The following is an 18596-nucleotide window of genomic DNA, read 5'->3' on the forward strand; positions in this document are numbered from 1 at the left end:
AATGTCAGCTGTCATGTAACAATTTTCTACTTGTATATGTTGTGTATAATTTTAGGTACTTCTGAAAAAATATAATTTATTTATTTAAATATCTGTTTCAGTTTATATTTAGTGTGATTTATGGCCATTATCCTTTTTTCTCTAATGGAAGCAACCCTTCCTCTGATAATAGATATAAAACCAGTGGTAGATGTGAGTAAAATGTAACAATATGAGAATCTTTAAAAATGCTGCCATTTACAAACTGATTTGCAAAAAAATTCCACTTATTTCTACTGTGGAATCTGTAAGAATATTTAAATATGCAACTTCTTACATATTGATAGTACTTGGTATTTTTTATATGTCTATTATGGTTTTGATTTTTAAATAAAAATGCTAATAAAATGCTAATCTCAGCTGTCGGTATGTCCATGCCTCCTATGACCAAGCAAAACAACACAACTGATGAAATACCATAAGATGAGCTATGTGAAAAGAATAATCTTTTTGGGAATGAATCTACTTCCATTCAATTTAGTAAATCTCAGCATAACTAAAAGCACAGTCTGTATAACATGTGTCAGAGAGTAGAATATTAATATATTTGTAAGATGTTGACAAGTACTGCATCTGTCATGAGTAGAGGCTGTAAAAAAAAGTCTTCATTCTGTCTGTGCTTGAAATTTCTTGCATTTAAAACAAGGAACCCTGTCATGTCCCCAGAGTTTGTCTACTGCAGCCCTGCAGTGGAACATTTGCTAATACACTTGATACTGTCATGATGAAACTCAGAATATAATCTGTCGAGAACAGAGTTTGCCAGGTCAATCTTCTGATAAGTGTGGCTGATTTGCCTCAATGCAGCAGTGGAAAATATGCAAATTCACAGGGTGACTGATTACCCTTTGGGAAAACTTAAGCAACTGGTCTGAACTCCCCTGTAATTAAAACCATCTAGATAATGTAAACAATTGTCTTGCAAACATTTCAAACTGGAAACTTTCTGCAACTACTTATTCTGTGGCCCGGCTTTCTATTTGCCAAGCTCTTCAGTGCATTTTAAGCTCATTAAGGCTTAGCTCCTGCCAAGGACTTTCTGTCTCAAGTCATCCAGTGCTCACAGGTGGCAGTTCTGGTTGGAGGCTGGAACTATAACCCTGTCAAGTATTCATAGCTGAGGGGGCAGCACATCACATGGCTGTGCTCCCCAGCACCAGCAGAAGTGGCAGCAAGAGAAGGGCAGCAGGACTTTTCAGAAGCACCTGAAACTCCAAATGAAATTACTGAGAACTGGAGGTGCAGTACTGGGGGGAAATCAGCATGTGGAGTGTTGGGGGCTGGGTGTGCATACACATGAAAAGCAAGGGCACCAGCTGTAAAGTCAGCTGCTCGTCATTTTCTTTTGTTAAAGCTCCTCCCTTGTTTTCTTGCCCCATTTTTATCCAACATGTCTTTCCAAAAATGTTAGCAAAATGGTTAATTAAAAGACTCTTAACCCCAGTTAGACTTCTGATCTAGAGTAAACAACTCTCAGATTAGAGGAAACTGCAAATAAGTACTTTTATCACATGAAATAACAGGTGCTTTTTTTTGTCAAATGGGCTCATTTGACATAAAATCATTTCAAATTTGGAAAAATTGCTTTAACTACAGGTTGTCATTGGTCACAGTATTTCTCCATGGGATGTGTTTTGAATACATGTTCTAGATATCTGCTAGTAGGCACTGAAACATGAAAGTTCAGGTGGTTTCCTTCCAGCTTCCCTGTCCTTCCCCTCCTAATAGCAGACCAAACCATGCTGTTAACTGTAGAGACTCAGATCTACTGATGGTGACTTGCTGAGCTCATTTAATAGATCACGAGCTAATAAATAATATTGCACTTGGAAGGGAATTTGACTTGTGTGGAATGACAGCTACCAGAAGAGGAAAAAAAATGCAACATTTGAGTATCACATATTTCAAGCCCTGAGTAAGACAAGAGCCAGTGTAGGGGCATGTGTGCATGTGTGCTTTGTACCAGAGACTGGTCACAAGAGAGCAGTGGATTGAAATTTCAATTGCATGGGAGTTCAGCCAGGTCAATATTCAATAATGAATTTGAATCTTTATAACAGGCAAACAGCTGGACTGAGAGATGCTGTGTTGTGTGGTGATTCAGTCCTGAATCTGAATGCAGCTGAGCTGTGAAGCTTCAATTTGCCTGATACATGAAGTAAATGCAGTTTCCAGAAATCACTAGTTGGTGGTCCAGAAGATTAGTCCTTTGTTTACTCACAGAAAGGGTATGGGAGAGGCAAACACAGAGATTTCCTTGTGCATTATGCTGAGGCATTCCCTTCTCAAAAAAAAACAACAACCCTGCTAGCTGACTGGGAGTAGACATCTCCAGAAAAAAACCAAAAAAACCCAAAAAAACAAAAACCAAAAAAACCAGACGCACACACACAAAAGAAACAAAAATCAAAAAACCACCCCAAAAAAGAAAAAAAAAACACCAAAAAAAGCCCAGGCTGGGGAAGATCGGAATCTGTAATTTGCCTTAGCTCCCAGCCTTCTTCAATAAGATCCCTACAAAGCTGTTCAGAAAATTTGAAATGCTGTGGGCCAGAAGCTGCTCTTTTTCTGAGGCTCAGCTGTCAAAATTAATTGCTACTTACTAGTATCCTCCTACATCCGTATCTCCAAAACATTTGATGGAGCTTACTGCTACTGCAAAATGGGCCAGAGGAGCACTACAGGGACAAGGTTTTTTTTTTCTGTTCTAACAGTTCATGTTGCTATTTCTTCAGACACAGTGTTAGGACTAGTTTGTAGTGTACAGGCACAGAAAATAAAGTAGCCTGTTACCACAACCCAAGATGTGACAAAGATGCTCTTAGCACATTCTATAATTGGAAGAACCTCTCAACAAAAGTCCATCACAGCTTAACTAGGGCTAGCTGCCTCGTTTTCTGATGTGCTCCTACTGGGGGTGTGTGGGTGCTACAAGACAGCTGAAGAGGGACTTTTTACAAGGGTGTGTGCGACAGGACTTGAGGAATGGCTACAAACTGAACAAGAGTACATTTAGATTTGATATTAGGAAGACTTCTTTTCCTGGAGGGTAGTAAACAGGTGGAACAGCTTGCCTGGAGAAGTTAAGGATGCTCTGTCTCTGAAGGTCTTCAAGGCCAGGCTGGATGGGGCTTTGGGCAACCTGTCTAGAAGGTGTCCTGCCCATGGCAGGAGGGTTGGAACTAGATGGTCTTTAAGGTACCTCCCAACCCAACTCCTCTGTGATTCTCTGGTATGTGCTGATCTTGATTTTTCTGCGCTGCCCGCCTCGCAGGAATTTTAATTTGTAGATATTCCTGTTGCTTGCAATCTTCAAGGCAATATTTAAATATTTTATTTTCAGTTTGGTAAAAGCTATTTTTTTGCAAAATTTGTGAAAGAAAGGTAGCTTCAATCATGAGGCAAAGGGCAGAACATAGACGGAACAGGACTTTACACTGTCAGATGGTGAAGAAACTCACCTCCTGCCTCTCTTAAAATGTGTAGGAGACACTAAAATCCTTTAAATTCCACTTCTACATCTGTTCTTAGTTAAAAACATAAACAATAAAACTCAATGAAGAGGAATGGTGACAGCTTGGGCTACCAGCAGTAAGGGTATTTCTTAATATTAGATGCTTTTCCAGTCCAGAGCAGAGACAAAAGATGTAAATGTCTCAGAAGAAATCAAGTTTCTCTTCTTCTGCTTCCTGCTGGTTGCCAAATGTTATGGAAGTCTGCCTGAGGCTCACTAACATTAAAACTGTTATCTATCTAAATCTGGGGCAGCTGAAGTTGCATTCATAAGTTCACTAGAGCTATTCTGGCAATAGAAAATGAAAGATTCTGAGGCTATATTCCATCAGAGACAAGCACATTTTCATTCTCACGTGCTGCTGTGGCTATATCAACATGACAGGCTGCCCATCTCATGTTAAATTGTACCAAAAACTGCTGCATACTATGACAATAAAATATCTCCCAGCACCTAGGCTCTTCCACTTAAAACCACCTGGCTTATCTACCCTGCACAATCTGTCTGTAGAAGGCCATAAACTCAAGAAATAGCAGAATTCCTGTGTTGCAGGAATTCCACTGGATTGCTGGCTATGACCTAGAGGGCTGAACAAAAGACCTGATAAATTTCACCTCAATTCTGGTTTTAGGGGTGGTCACACAACTAGTGCAGAAACAGTTAAATTTCTGTCAAGTTGTCAAAACATAATTCAGTATCATCCTTCAAAAGTGATTTTTTCCCATGGCCAGAAAACAATACGTTCATCTTCTCAGATCTATTTTCCCAAATAGAACAGAACAATGTTACTGAATATTTGCAATGTAAGGTTGGGTTTGGGGTTTTTTTTGTTGTTTTGTTTTGTTTGTTGGGTTTTTTTTCCTTTTAATTTTATTTATTTGCCCATTGTTGCTATCGTGTTTTGAAATTAGGAGCTTCATTTGCATTGGTATGAAATTTGAAAACCCAATAAAAAGATCAAGTCTACTTTGTGTTGAGCAGTATAACTGAGGGGAAGTGTCTGTGTGGGTTTACAAAATAAATGAAAACTGAGAGGCAAAAAATGGCTACATCCAAAATAATAGGTCAAATAATCCAGTACTGAACAGCATATCTCAGACAATTGCCTCAGCACATCAGCAGCTTAGCTTTTGCCAAGTTTTCTGAAAAAAAGTAATTGTACATGGGAATCTGAAGAACAGATTTTTGTGATTGGTTATAGAGAATTTCCTAGTGCTAAATACCTAATGCAAAGGGTAGCATGAAATAAAAATGAAAGTTCTCATTTCTACTCCAAGGCAAACCATGGAGGAAGGACCTGGTTAGTCAGTGATGACAGACATTGAGAAGGGAAGATAAATAGTCAGATAGCAGGGTAAACTGGAGAGAGATGAAATGGAAGAGGAGAGGCTGATCATTACGGCCTGGAGAGTATAGGAGAAGAAAAGAAAAGACTATCAGGTAAGCCTAGATGTGTAGCATAGCCAGAAGCTGAAGGTGTCAGGTCATGTAGAGTTCAACAGTGCCAGATCACTGTAGAATAGAAGCTGGATCTCAGAAACAATACAGGAGAATAGCAGGGATGACATGCTGAAGGTGTTAAGGGCACCAGATGTACGAGGAGTGTGAGGCTGGAGAGGAGCCAGGGCTGGTAGCAAGGTGAAGAAGGGACAGGCCAGGCAAAGGCTGGGTGACAGGGGTATGGAATTTGCATTTAGTTTGATGCGAGAGAGGGAGAGATTGAATTGGAAAGGGTAAAACACAATCATCCACAGAAGCATGATCCCAAAGGGGAAAGGAGAAGGACAGAGAAAAGAGAGAAATGAGAGAAGAAATAAAGGCTGGGTACTGTATTGTATAATGAGAATGGTAAATGGCAGTTAGGAAAGAAAGGGAAACATGCTGAAAATCCTTGTGTGAATAGATCTGAGGAATCTGATAGAACATTCTGCAACTGCAGCAATTTCCTGTGTTTCCTATTTATAAGAATGACCCAGATAAAATTGAAATGTTCCTCATCTTACTTTTCTAGTAAAATATTGACATTTATTTTGTGTGTGAGGAGGATGTGCATGACTAAGAAAAATATTTCAAACAAGGAAATGGCATTAGTTTATCCAGTCCTTGCTGCTTCTCTAGATACTCAGTTTTTCAGAGGCTGTGTCTATGAAATAGATAGCCTTTTGTTTGGTGCAGGAGTATTATATTGAATGGTGCTCAGAAAATATTTTCCCTCCCAAATACAGGGGCAACTTGTACAATAACTCCTAGGAAATTCATACTGGCATAAGAAACTAACCTCTGCATCTGACTGATCACGGCACAGCCCCGGTTTTCCTCTGCATGAAGTTAACTGACACAAGTAGACTTATCCTAGCATAATGCTGCACCAGTGAAAGACAGATTCCCACCTCCTAATTGCATGCATGTCCTAAATGCTCCTAGTGGAGCATTTCCCATTGTATGAACTTGTGCCACTTGGAACTTTAAAGAGATTTCTGGAAACAGTAAATTTATATATGGTTTTCGCTTTCTTATACAAACAAAAAATTGTCTTGGCATTAGAAAAACTTTGCTAGAGAAGAGGACTGAGCAAATTTACAGCTGCATTTTTTCTAGAGTTTGGTTTTGGCTCATTATAGGCAAAATGTAGCCACAAATATGGAATGCAAATGAACCCAAAATGTATGCAAACCTACCCTTGTCCAAAAATGACACTGCAAGGAAGAAAACAGAAATCCAAGGTAGATCACTTAAGTCACTGTGCATTCATGTTTTCAGACAGAGAATTTAGTCATCAAATGTGCTGTTGGTGGAGCATGCTCAAAACTGCTGCTCTTTTGGAGCCCTGGAGAAGTGTGAGAGCATGGCAAGATCTCACTACAGCTGTGAATCAATATATCACAAACGTCACCAGGGAGCACCCCTTTGAAGCTCAGCAGACAACTGAATCTTCTGCTGCTCTTATTTAGTCTGGCATGTCTTGTCTGAGACAGAGAAAGGAGATGACAGTTTTCTGAGATAAACCTGAGGCTACCCATTCATTCAGCTGTTTTGGGAAGCCATTCATTACAAACCTATGCTCTACATACATGGAGCTTGCCTTTCATCTTCTTCCCCCTTCAGAGGTCATGTAATAAGTTTCCTCTTAATACCATCAGCCTTTTGAGTGAGTTGGGACAGATGAGCACCACTGTGGAGAGGGGACAGTGTCCTGTGTTTTCAAATTCTGCCATGACTCTTTTGTGGCTTATTACCATGTCTGAATACTTGATTAATGCTAGACAGAATGCATTGGTGCCAAATCAAGAACTGAAACAACACCACCATCATGCACAAAGTTATGTGATTTAAAACCACATCATTTTCAAGAATAGCCATGCTGAAGTTATCTTACTTTTCTTTTTTTAATTAATTGAGGGTTCTTACTCTTTGGACTTTACAGTGACGTGTCTAAAATCTCTTAGCTTTGACTTAAATGAAAGTTGAGATTTCTCAGTACTCATTGAACTTCTGAGGAAGCCTTTAGGAGTAATGAATTTTAAGGCTGACTCTGAAGAACTGGTTAGGAGACATGAATGCCCTAGAGATCCAGCCTCAATTAGAGCAAAGTTCTGCTCCCAGCTGTAGTGCTATGAGCATAGAGTAGCAGACATAAAGATTTACTCCAAGATAAATGAAAACATGTGTATCCTGAAATGAGAAGATACATATGTCCAGGGTTTTTTCTGTATCACTAATTAAAAAACAAAACAAAACAAAACCAAGAAAACAACCTAGAGAAACTGGAATAAATAATACTATTTTGTAAAAGCACAGACTATTTTTCAATTAAAAATGGATTGAGATATTATCCAGTTGTCTAGATGAATTTTATAATCTTAAATGTGTCCTTGAGCCAGTAGTTATTACAGCCATCTACTCAGATGTACTCATCCCAGGAAATTTAGTGTACTGAAGACACCCAAACCAGTAAGTTCCACACATTGTGCAGCCCAGGATTCATTAGCTGGAGGATACTCTGTGCCAGCACTTGGCTGACGCGGCTTTTAAGCTTGTTTTCTGCATAGTGAAAGACCTGGCACTTCTGGCTGTTGACTAGGCAGCAGGGATATGAACTTGGATGTTTCTATATCTTCCATACTTTGTCTGCTTCACAACATGCACATCCAAACCAAATTTAATTAATAGTTTTTGCTTACTATCCTTCACTTCTGGTGACTGGCTAAGCAGCATCTGTAGGTCATGGGTTCATACTCCTCTTTAACCTGCTTAGGAAAACCAGACACAATGGGAAGCAACCTTTCCAATATTTATGAGGAGATGGCATGGATAGCTTCTTTGCAAAGGGTGCAGCAAGAAAATAAAACATCTGATGCTTTTTGTTCTTGCTTTTTATAATCCTAGTTGTATGTTTAATGCAAAATGTGCTATATATTGTATATTACATATGTATGTATGTATATATATATATATATATAATATTTTGGTTAATTTTTTATTTTATTGCTTTCAAAGACTTTAAAATTGGATATAATTATGTAATGTGAGGAATATGCATGAAATATCCCTTCTACATGAAAATCATCACTGCCCACCAGAATATTATACAAAATTATATAATATAATGCAATACAATACAGCACAATACAATACAATAAAATACAATACTGACTCACAGCTGACACACTGCATGGATTGAACAGGACATGAAGAGTCAGTTAACGCTGTGCCTGTGCTCCAGAAAAAAGGAACTCGAGTACCAGTAGGAATGCAGCTGAAGGGCTGATGAAGTCCATTTGGCTTCTGCTGGCTGCTTCATACCTCACTGATTTTTTTCCCTCCATCCAATAATAACTTAATCTCTCTCTGTTTCCTTTGTGCATTATCCTGTATTTATATAACTCTATAACCAGGGCAGTTATAGCATCCAAAGTGGAATAACTGCCCCTGAAGTGTTGCTGTTCTATGGTGAAGGCAGGGTTGGGTATTAATCCCTTCCAGAGAGGCTGCCAGCTTTAGACTCTTTCCTAGGTCCTCAAATACATATTTCAATCAAGCAACATAAATCAGACCCCTCTGGGCTCAGCCTGAAGCTGAACTTATTTTTCCTCTTCTGCTTACTGAAAGCTGCTATTGGACATATTAGCCATTCAAAAGTATAAAGTGTTTACCTCTTGCCTGTAGATTTTTTTATAATTTTCTAAGGAGTAGCCAGGCACCTCTAGCACACTCAGGGAAAGTGAATTACAGAGGCAATTCCTTTTATCCCTTCCTTCTTTTCTCTTCCTGCCCTTCAAAACAAAAACCAAAATGATGCCTATTAAGGTAATGGCAGACAAACTAGACCAAATTGCTTTACTCCAGTGGTTCAATGTACACTGCTCTGCACAGAAATTGCCTGGTTTATGGTGCTGTTTGCCTTACATTGAGGGAAAGAATATAGATTTCAGAGTAAGGTCTTACAAAAACATAGACTTCTATGGCAGAGCTAAACTGTAAGCAGCTTGCTAAAAGCTATACATAAATGAACTCTGTGAAAGTTCATATTACAGTTATAAATATGAAAGGGATAGAAAAGGCCTCTCCTGACACCCTGACTGGTTTTTGCAAGTGTTACTTTGCATTCCTACAAGTCAAGTGAAAATTCCCAAATGCTGGCTGCCATCCAGTGATCTTTCCCCACGCCCTGGCTCACCACCTTGGCAGCGTTTGAAGCGCCGTGGTGCACTGTAATTGGTAGTTTTTCTGAGCCCATGCAGATGGCCAGTGTCGTCAGGGAGCATTACTGGGGATGGCAGCGACTTCGAGCCCTGCTCCAAGGCTGTTGGCAGCACAGGATACACGTGTCTGCTGCACCCTATGCCTGCACCCCAGCCAGCCAGACACGCCCCAGACAAGCTGAATGCTGAAGAAATGGTGTCATCCAAGTCTGTGTCACCTCATCTGGGCGGCAAAATCCCTGGGTTAGGGGTAAGGGAGCATTCTGGGAGAGGTTCACTTTTTGTTTCAATGTGACCTTCTGAACCTGCTTCAAAGCTGTCTGCAGGACAGTGTCAGGTGTTCAGGCATCTTAAAAACGTATGGCAGGGAGTCCACGGGGTCACTTGTGGTGACATATACCTGATGGTACTGACACTTCTGTGTCTCTTAGTACCTCCCTGGTGGGGTTACCATGGACTTTGAGGACATATTCATCCTTTGAAAAATCATTGGAGAGCCACTGAGCAAAGATGTCCTTGAGATAATCTGAGTATCACCCTACAACTCTCAGAGCGACAGAGGCCAGAAGCGAGGTGTCTGCACTACTGCAACCCAGAGAAGAAAAGAGGCCCAGACACCACCATCAGAAATATGTATTTTGTCATCTCTCATCACCCTCTCCCTCCCTCTGGAACTTCCTACTTATTTCAAGATGTACTGAGAATCCCAGATTGCTGCAGCTTTGTCCCCTTCCCATGAGCCTTGGGGACACAGCGTGATCTTTTCTGTAACTTCAGTCTCCCAAATTCAAAGCAGAATGGGGTTTGGTTTTTTTTTTTTTTTTGTGATTTTATTACTGATTGCACCACACACAGAAGATGAGAAATGCTGTGGATGTGAGTTTGGGAAGGACTCCTCCCTTGAATATATATTGTGGAATGAAAAAAGCCTCCTCAGTGACTCAAGAGCGGCTTCCTTGACCACAGCAAGAGAACACAATTGTTTTGGGCTTTCCTAAGAAACTTCTGCTACCACAGCAGCCAGGACTTCTTGAGAAAGATGTTGTTTCTGTGTCACAGGAAGAAAGAGCACTAAAATTTGTCACTAAGGTCAGGATAATAATCCAGGACAGAAGAAGTTCTTAACATATTTGGGTTCATCACTAAGTAAAAAAGACAAAATTAATCACCAGTAGCCCAAACTCTATGAAAAGACAAAAAAAACCCAGCCTCAAAAATTAAGAAAAGCTATTCCTCATGCTCTGTAGTCCCGTGCCAGATACAAGGCTCCAGGACTCCGTGTAACTGCAGATTGTGAGTGACACAACTAAGAGGACTTGATTGAACCTGCAACACAGACACAAGCTTAAGGAGAAGGAGAAATGGATAGGATATTTTGATAGACGTGGGGCAACTGTGTCCTTCTGTTTGGAAGGCATTTTAGTTTGCCTGTGAAGTAAACAAGGCAGTATGTCTGAGATAAAAAACTCTTTTCCTGCTTCTTCAAAATCAAAACTTGATAATATTTAGGAAAATAGAGGGGGGAAAATTAATGTGTACCTAGAAGAGCCATTATTTTTGATGGAAAATAATAAATACAGCAATGTTTTGTTTAGGATTAGGAGTCAAAGTGTGTGTGTGCTGGCATACAGATAATTTCTGAGACTATCAGAGATGAAAAGAAGCCTTTCTTCACACCCGAGAGCTTTCACAAGGGAGCAGAGAGCACACAGCTCCCTGGCCTCACTGTCAGGGAGTGGCTAGTGACAGTGCAGTGTTTTACTTTCCATTGACAGTAGCAACACCCCAAGACAAATTCTTCACCAGGCAGCCAGCAGGAAATTACACCTTGGTTTGGTCTGACCACATTACACACACAGTTAATCCCTGTAACTCCCATCACAATTAAAAACTCTGATTTAGACCCTAGGAAGACACTGCTTTGCTATTTTAACAACCCAATTATTTTTACAGTAGCTGTTACACCAAGTCTTGGCTTCCAAACTCTTCTCTGCAGGTCAGGCAGATCCCCACAAGGGCTGGGACTGTCACTGCTGGCTGTGCAGGTGCCAGCAGTGGCACCTGCTAGACACCAGTGCCATTTGCTGGCTGCTCCTGCAGGCAGGTGACTGAGAAATGAGCAGTTCAGCTGGGGACATGCTGTTTGTTGCAAGCTGTAGTCGCTGCTTTCCAGACACCAGTTTGTTACAACTCTTATCTAAAAGTGCCCTACATCAGCAGGGGTAGTCTAGGTTCAAGTGTGGCTACAAAGCCCACATGCTTCCTGGGTGCTGGGTACAGCTGCAGTCCCCCCAGTGCCTCCCCCAGTGGGTGTTTGGTCAGTGCACAAGCCTCAGCATGAGCCCAGTCAGTAGTTCTGGAGGCAGATGGTCTTGGGACCAGAGAAAACTTTCTCACCTAGCTTGCTGACTCAGGCTGCTTCAAGGCAGTGATCTCATGTCCCTTTCCTCTAATACTTTCTCCCCTTCCAGGAAGCAAACGTTTATTGCTTGTTGGTTGGCAGCTCGGTTACATTGCTGGCTTTGAAATCAAAAGACATCAGTAGCAGTTATGCTCTGTCATTTCTGTGCTGACCTTCAAAATATTCTCAGCTAAGAGCCATCTGCGATTGTACTCTGGTGATCCAGTCAGGGATAACATTTCTATTCCATAAGAATTCACAGCAATTTGACATTGGTTTTCATTCTGAACTGGAATGGAAGCTCAACACACTCAGACTTTCCCTGTCATTGAAATTCTTAGTGCTGCCTCAAGGAAAATCTCTTTTTATCCATAACACATAGCATTTGATAAGGTAACAATATTTGCCTTCAGTAATGCTGAAAAATTGAAGCATTAAGTTGGAAAAAATTCATGAAATATGAATATGTTAAATTTAGCTTAGTGATGCATTTAGATATATGGACTTCACAATGAAACATGAAAATATATCTAAATGAGGAATTCAAAACATTTTGAGTGCATCAAGCAATTGGGAAAATAGGGACAGTGGATTTGAATCTGGTTTTGAAAATGTAGTGGTATTTAGCATATTTTTGTGACATCATATTGCTGACAAGAGATATTTTTCTGTCTTCTGTCCAAAATCTACAGCAGATTCTAATAATCTGATGGCGTCCAAGTTTGGCTAAATAGAGTGTCTTACTGCACTCCTTACTGCAACAGTTCTAGCTTCCCTTCAGCCATGCATCTTTCGTTTTCTTGTAGCTTCTAGGACTGTTTCTGGGTGCATGATGATAACTGACAGCATTCTGCTGGACTCCTCAGCTGAGGTCTGTGACAGACTTTTACATCTCCCTGCTGCAATATGCTGCCAAATCCCTACCCAGAAAGGTCTCCTAAGTTGTCCATGTCCTGACTATTTTAAAGATCTGTATGAGCACTAACCCACTGACTTGTTCACATCCCCTTGCCTTGACTAGCAGCAGTTCTGCTGATTCTCCTTTTCCCACTGTTGTCAAGACTGCCATTAAAAAAAAATAAAAAATAAAAAAAAATGGAGCTGCTCTGTCAAGATATGTATTCAGACACTAAGTGCAGAGTATGTCTGACTTCAGACCCTTACTTCAGGAGAAAAATCTTAGTAGGCCAGCATTCAGAACTAACCTGCACTCTTCCCTAATTAGATTTTGTTTTGTGGTCAAATAATAATATTTCCTTACTCAATGGTGTTTAACAGCATGGGCCTCTATCACACCAGAGTGCTTGCCTCTCCTAAAGACAGACAAGATGGTTGCAGTGAGAGGACTTGGACACTCCTTTTACAAGTAAAAACACTCCATGGCCTAGTGGTAAGAGAAGAAAATAGAAATGTCATGACAGTTTCTCTCTGATGGCATCCAGACTGGCTGTCTTTCTGGAAATCCCAGTAGGTTTGTCCATCCCAATGGACTCTGGGGAAGAAATGTATAAGGCATGTCTAAAGTGGATTTTGGGAAGTGATTCTGGGACATTAGCACTGCCTGCTTTCTGGGTCATGGTTAAACCTTATGAGAGTGCCCAAAATCCTAGGAGAGTGCTCAGACTGCTGCACAGATACATTTTGTGTAAATTAGTGATAAAAGAAGTTTAGGAAACAATTCAGATATGTGAGCTTCTACTCCTTCTGCTGTGGGGTACCAGATTTCATGTTTTCATGCATGATGTCTCATGGTGGGCCCCATGCTGTTTGTACCTTTTTGTTTGCCAAATTGTTTTAAAAAGAGAGCAAAGATGCTTGGCCCTTTTTTTGCCATGGAGGTACTATTATGGTGTCAAGTAGAATAGACCACCACACTGTTGTCAGCAATATTTACAAGAAGGAAAAACTGAGACTGGTTCAAGGTCGTGGCGGACCTCTCAGATAAACTTTTCCAAGCATGAAAGGAGGTACCTAACATTTTCATTCAAGGTAGGATATGAAAGTAATAAAAGGCTAAAAACAAATCCAAAAATAGATTTAGGCACAGTGAATAAACTGAGCATCTTTGTATCTGTCTGATACTTAAAGCCTTTTGGAATGTGCTTGTGTATTTTGCATTAAAAACTCAATGAATAAAACACATAAAGGTAGGGCATCTCTCTCTCTCAAGAGATCTCACTGAGATACAGTTATGTTCTTCCAGTTTGCCATCATTTTCCAGGCTTGTGATATTTCTCTTGGCCTGATAGTACCTAATCTTGGCCAGAAGACACCTCACAGTTATCAAGCCTCCTTCCATGAACCATCTTCTAAGGATATGGCAGGTGACACCGTGCTCTCCTCAGCCTGAAGAGACTGAGAACACGCAGGTCTTTGCATTCCAGGTAAGTGCTTTAATCACAAGTGTTTAGCGCAAATAGGAGCAATAACATCACACCCAGGATCAGCAGCAGGTAGGGCCTACGTAAAAAAGAAACAGATGTGCTTGAATGGGTGTCTCAGGTGCCTGAAGTTTTGGAAAGTACAGTTTTCTCTTTCTCCTTGACGTACTCTTCAGAGAGAACCTGAGGAGAGCATCTTAGCCCCCATGTGTGATAGCACTTCAGACAAACCCCACTCTTTGATCTTTGCCTCTTGGCTGTCCCATGGGCTCTGGTGTTGGGTGTCCAATCTCTCCACCTCTGAACCCTCTGTTTGCAGCTCTGGGAAAATAAGTGGTGCTTACAAGGCTGGGAATTCTGCTCTCATAGCCAAGACCTTCGACACTAGAGTGTAACAAGGTGTGGTAACATCAAGCCTATATAATATTTAGTTCATGGAAGTAGAAAAATAGCCCCTGGAAACAAATGTTATCATAAAACAGGTGTGGGAATGGTAATAATATTTTTCCCTGCTGACCAGTACATCTCAAACGATCATTTCAATTAAGACAAAAATACTACAAACATTTGGGCAGAGTTCTAAATGGAACTCACCTGTAAACTCACCATAACCCAAAAAATAATCCTGAAACCCCATATCCAGACTGTCTACTCCCAAGCATAAATTTCTCTCCCAGAAATAGGAATTAAAGGAACAAATGTGGTCTTCATTTTTTCACACCTTCTAAGCTCTAAACTTTTTCTGACATGAGTTATCTCTTTTGATACTTTGGTAGAAAGCTGGCAGAACAGAATGTGTAGAACAGAATTTTAAAATGTAGGTTTTTAATTTAGTATAAATGTTTACTGCTTCTGAAGACAAATTCTTTGTATGGGAGTCAGCATTTACAGAGTGGACCTTAAACACTTTATCAGCTGGCATCACTACAAATATTGAAGGGTTTTCCTGCAGGCTCCATTTTTCACCCCCCTTTTTCTTGTTTCCTTCTCCTTTGAAATGCTTCATTTTGCACGTTTCTCATTGTCAAATGTTTTTAAATTGCTTCTGGCAGAAACGTTTTACAAGTGGGGAGGATGCTCCAGGCTTCATCCCGGAAAATAGGAGACTCTGTGTGTGGGGAGGCTGACGCCAGCTATGCAAACCTTGTAGCTTTGCATAAAAAAAAAGTATTTTTTCAAGTAAACAATGGGATCCATTATTTACAGACTGTATTGTAAACATCTGTGGCAGAGAAATCTTCTTATTGTATGCCTGTAATGACAAGGGCAAACCCAGCACAGGAAGAAGGAAGGACCAACCCACTTAACAGAATGAGACTTATTTGAATTCATTTTAAAGCCACCAACAAACAATCAGTGGTTTAGCTGACGCAGAACATAAGCAAATAAGAAATATTAGGATACCTACGTGACATTCTGGCTCCATCAAAACAAGCAGGATGTTTGAAATTGGCATTAGAGTTCAAGGCTCAGTTTCTAATATTTTTTCCTAAAATAACTGCAAAGCAAAACAACTAAAATTGCTCAGCTTACATTGTAAAAAGAGTGTTAAAACTATGGCTTTCTGACTGATTGAGGTACTTAACACACATTTTTTTAGACAGTTTGAAAACCACAGAAAAAAAAAGTGAATATTGTGTTGCCTCTAAAAAAGGAAATAAAACGATTCCTTTATGGACCTTGGCAAAGGACATTTCAACATTGTTCCTGGCTGGCTGAGCTCTTGGCCTTAGGTCATCTGTTGTTTCAACTAGACATTAGTGCTTTTGACTTCAGTTGTTGTCATTGCCTTGGAACTGCACTGAGGGGAGATTGTCCACCATTCTTTGCCATGTTGTACCAAAGGCAGCCTTCCAGGAAAAACCCACAGCCTCTCTGCTGTGTAGCTCATTCCAGCAGCTCTGGGGCTCCAAAGAATGTCGGGGCAAATGTTTGCTGACGTTTTTTTCACAAGAGACTGAATTTGTACCTTTTTTCCCTCCCCAAAATACTCCCTACTTCAGCTGTTGAAATGCTGAAATGTTGAAAACCAGAATTAGAGTTCAGGTTTAGTTCTCTCCTTCTTTCATAAATTTTGTTTTCAAATGGTTAATCACATAGAATAGTCTGCTTTTACATTCTTGTACCGTCAAACCTTTTCCTAATTTATAGCTAATCCTTTTGCAGTCAAAGATATAGAGTGCATTCCCTCTGCCATAGCCTTCTTCTCTTTGCTCACATTCCTTTGAGGCTGGCCAGATCACCAGATGCTTTTCACTTTTCACAGGCTTTAGACAATGCAGATCTTGGTGGAACTGAAGTTACTGTCACCAGCACAAGATGTAAAAATCTGAATCTGCTTCTGCTCAATCCCAACTAAAGTTATTAAGTTAGTTTTAGATAAAAAAAGGTTACCTTCCCCTATGAAACCTTTCTACAGAAACAAGTCACAGAATGCAGAATAAATGCTATTTCTTACATGCTAATATCTTGCCTGTCTGTAGGAAGTTTGTAGGAGGCAGTGGGATGTTAGTCTTCAAGGAATACTTCAGACTACTCAACTTTGCCTCAGTCAGAAAAATATTAGTGATGCTCTCTGTATCAGCAGTTATTAAATAGTGCATGATCACTGGCTAAAGCCACTGTTATAAACAGTTGTACTTTAAAAAAACTAAGCCAAGAATTCTCCTTCTTCTGATTGTCTAAAGTTTTCATTTTATTCACATCAGTTACAAACTTGCAAACATCAGTGAATACATTTGAACAAGCTAAAAATCACGTTTCTATGTAATTTTCTTTTTATATCCATCTTTCAGCCAGTATAAAATCTCCTCTGTGACATCAGTCAAAATGCTGCAAAAAAAAGAGGTTAAGGAACTTGGATTTTATTACTCACAGTCAGCCATACTGTGTTCTATGAAGAATTCTTCTGTACAGGGCTCCAAAGGTAGGACTAACACAAGAGCCTGTGAAATTTGTTTGCCAAACTTCTAATGATTTTTTTTTTTTCTTTCTTGTTGATTTTTTAGGGTAAAGATACTTAACAGAGTGGCTTGATTTACTAAACTCAAATTATTGCATGGACAACTATGTATGACACAAGTGAGTACACTTGCTCTATTCATTGGGCTATGACGCTGCTGTCATACCAGGAGTGGATCTTGCCTGGAGCTGTTAGCCAAGAACAATCTCTTCAGCAAAAAGGAATTTCTAGTGGCTAACAAAACAATTATTCTACATAATAAATAATAAAAAACAATTATTAATTGTACAAGCTAAAAACTGGTCAAGACATAGAGAAGCTGGAGATGGTTTGCCCATTTATTTCCTTCCTGTAATAAGGCAAGATTGTTCCCTACATAGTAATTTATGTAATGCAGATTTTATGCAATCTAGCCTTATTTTAAACACTAACTTGTACAGTTTTCCACACAGTTTTCTTGGGATGCTGGTCACAGCCTATCAGACTGTAAAAAATAATTGTTGCTTGTCAACCTAGAGTTTCTTTTTTAGGTGTAAATCATGACTGTCAATACACTCCTATGATTTTGTCTCCTCTCATCTTATAGAACCTCTGGGACCTTCTGGGACAATATAATTGAAACCATCACATTCCTGCTAGACAGGCTGTATGGATGTAGCATTTTTAACTAGACCATTGTCTGCAAATATGAAGAAAAAGAGGACAGGAAAAGTTAAACTGGTTAAAAAATGCAAGCTTATAACCATATTCTTCAATAAATCAAAATGTCACCTCTGTGACCCAGGTTAGCATTTGCATGTTTTTAAGCCAAATTCTGGCTATAGTCGGGTAGACATTGACTGACCTAAAGCTGTGTCAGTACCAGCAGAAAAGGCCCAACAGGTGACCATGGCAAAGTCATGCACTGCTTTCTTTTGCAGAATTCACAGCTGGTGACCCTTGCTCAGTGCCTAATCCCAAAGGTCCCATTTTCTTAAGCATTTATTTTTAAAATATTGACTTAAAGGGATGGGACAAAAAATGTGGAATGTGTCCTGGACACCCAGAGGAAACCAAGTGGCTTAGAAACAGCTGTGAATGCCAGCAAATCTGCAACATTGAACTTGAAAAGCCCAGTACAGGTTTGTCACATCCTATAAGAACCCTTGTACATAGTACAACAGAATAAAAGTAAAACAAAATTTAATGGATGACATTTTTTTCTTCCTTTTTTTCCCCCTCAGAATAGTTCTTAAAAGTATTTAACATAGACAAATAAAACTTATGTTGATGATGAAAAGCTTTAGGTTCTTGTGGCAACTTATATTTATCTGCCTTTATGAAAAAGGGGCAAAAAAAGTTTATAATTTTTCCAGAAGTAGAGTGATTTTTTTTCACTCATTGCAGGAATCATTTATATGCTAATGGTACATAAATTAGCAAATCTCCTTCAAATAATAACATTAATGTATAACATTATGAACTTTATGTGAAAACTGAGGAACATGATGTTCTTTTGGCATTCTATATGTGCACATTTCTCACCTTAAAATAAAAGCCACTAGTGGTGGTAGTGTTAGTCCAGCATAATCCATTGTTTTCTCCAGCATAACCAAGT

General features: G+C 39.7%; 1 long non-coding RNA gene across 1 annotated transcript; it reads left to right on the forward strand.

Annotated features, from left to right (window-relative positions):
* The first annotated feature begins 1188 nt into the window (after window positions 1-1188).
* On the forward strand, window positions 1189-17118 carry LOC148184657 (uncharacterized). Its single transcript, XR_015772111.1, has 3 exons — window positions 1189-1278; window positions 13860-14040; window positions 17046-17118. It is a non-coding gene; the product is annotated as an uncharacterized LOC148184657 (long non-coding RNA).
* Window positions 17119-18596: the final 1478 nt, after the last annotated feature.

This window comes from Pseudopodoces humilis, chromosome 3 (assembly GCF_049639895.1).
Source record: "Pseudopodoces humilis isolate 2021_Gansu_Grassland_sample_001 chromosome 3, ASM4963989v1, whole genome shotgun sequence".
Lineage (NCBI taxonomy): Eukaryota > Metazoa > Chordata > Aves > Passeriformes > Paridae > Pseudopodoces > Pseudopodoces humilis.